Genomic DNA, 2,257 nt, shown 5'->3' on the forward strand with positions numbered 1-2,257 from the left:
AGAAAATAGAATATGAAATTTTGATCAGAATTCGGTTTGCTTTATAGCCAGAGTTGAAATTTGGGGCTCCGCGACTCGCGGCAAAATCCCCTTCAAACTCCGCGAGTCGCGGAGGATGAATTTACAGCTCACACCCTTGGAGTTTCTCTGCCGACGGTTTTTAATATATATATATAATATATATATAATTAATATAATTAATTATATATTATATTATATTTATATACATAGTTAACTTGTAATTTTTAGTCCGTTGCGTTGAGCGTTGAGAGTTGACTCTGGTCCCGGTTCCGGATTTTCGAACGTCCTTGCGTACAATTTTATATTTTGTACTTTGCGTTTTGAATCTTGTACTCTTGTAATTTCGAGACGTTTCTTATCAATAATTGGAACCTTTTTGATTGTCTTTTGTACTTTTGAGCTTTTTGGTCGTTTGCGTCTTCAATTCGTCGAATCTGTCTTTTGTCTTCACCTTTTATTATTTAAACGAATATCACTTGTAAATAGAACAATTGCAACTAAAAGCTTGTCTTTCTTGAGGAATAATGCTTTGAAATATATGTTCGTTTTTAGCATTATCAAATATTCCCACACTTGAGCGTTGCTTGTCCTCAAGCAATATCGTCTTGAAATACTAGAATCACTTCTTTATTCTTCACACTTTGTACATCAGTGATTTCTATACGGCGGTATAAACAATGGTAGTAACGATATGGTTTACAGTCCCACATGACTATAAAAATTTAGATCCATTAAGGAAATTGGATCTTTATGAAAACATTTGATCTTTTGAAAATTAAATCTAGTTTTTACCCTAGATAAGTTTTCCGGAATAACCCTTTACCGGTGTTTGCAAAATATTTTTGTGGGTTTGGTGGGTTTCAGATTTGAAAATTTTAGCTCAAAACTTGCGGTTTTGTGTCACCCACTTGCTAACCTTGTATTTGGAAAGCAACACGTCCAGTTTACTTGTCCCGTATATTACCTTTCGGTAAACTACCGTCCGGTTGAAAGGAAAGCGTTGAACAAGCAACTGTTTAAGGCAATGTCCCGTGACATGCTTTTGATTATGGTCTATAACGTGTCGGACGCAATTACTATCCTTGGTAGGAGCAATAGTAAAGCTCACCCTTATAATTTTTCGGTATGGCACAAGGTCCTGTCTTTGACCACTATGCAACCACCGTTCTTACGGTTGACACCCGATTTGGTTCAGGTGACCTAATGAATTCCAGGTGAATTCCTAGGATTTTACGTTCAATGGTAATGAACGCATTGAAAATAGGGTTTTCAGAAAACAAATCGGTTTGTAATTTTTATCAAAATATTTTCTCGTTTAAGCTCGAGTTTAGATATCATCGAATTCCATGAGTTTGTAATTCTCAATCTTTAAGGTCAATATCAAGGATTGAGTAATATCAGGCTTAAAAGCTGATTTTTAATCTTTAAGGAGATTATCCTTTCTGGGGATCTGATTCATTAGTCTTATCAAGCTAATTTGCACGGTGCCCCCCCATTGTACGAGATAAATCCTTCTCATGGTTAGGATAAATTTGACCACTTGGCGACCCTGTTTAATGCTGAGGTTCGTGGATTTCCTGCTGATTTTAGTGATGACTTTTCTAGATTTTTCGTCAACCTACAGCTGGTCTGGACGACAACTTCATGACCTAAATCAAGAAGCGCGTTTCTTTTTCGGAAGACTTTACTTCCTTTTAATGATGGAATTGATTCATCGTGTAGATCCATCTCTTCTTTTCTTTCATCGGGTAAAACAGTTTAGTTTAGTCCAAAGCAAAAGTATTTTCAGTTATTTGTTACAGATATATGTGACATATGTTTAAAATAACTTGGTAAATTTTCCCACACTTGGCTTTTATTTTCCTTTTTATCGTCCTCTATTCCATTTTAAATGAATTTTAACATTTTAGTTTGTTTATCAATTTATGTCCTTTCCGAGGTAACAATAATTTCGGTGTTAAAACCTAGTTTTATCGTTCATAAATATGTATAAACATGATTTTGAATTCATTTAATTGAAAATTTTGAAAAATTTTACTAGAATTGGGTAGTCAGTATATAAGACTAGGGCTGTTCTTTTTTATCAGAGAGCACTAGATTCTAATACAACTACTGCTTTACTAGTATTTTTAATGGTAACCAAGTGTTTAATATAAAAAATTTTAAAATCCGAAAGAATTTAATCCCTTCCCACACTTAAGATCTTGCAATGCCCTCATTTGCAAGAAATCAGTAA

Source organism: Rutidosis leptorrhynchoides, chromosome 9 (genome assembly GCF_046630445.1).
Source record: "Rutidosis leptorrhynchoides isolate AG116_Rl617_1_P2 chromosome 9, CSIRO_AGI_Rlap_v1, whole genome shotgun sequence".
In the NCBI taxonomy this organism is placed as follows: Eukaryota; Viridiplantae; Streptophyta; class Magnoliopsida; order Asterales; family Asteraceae; genus Rutidosis; species Rutidosis leptorrhynchoides.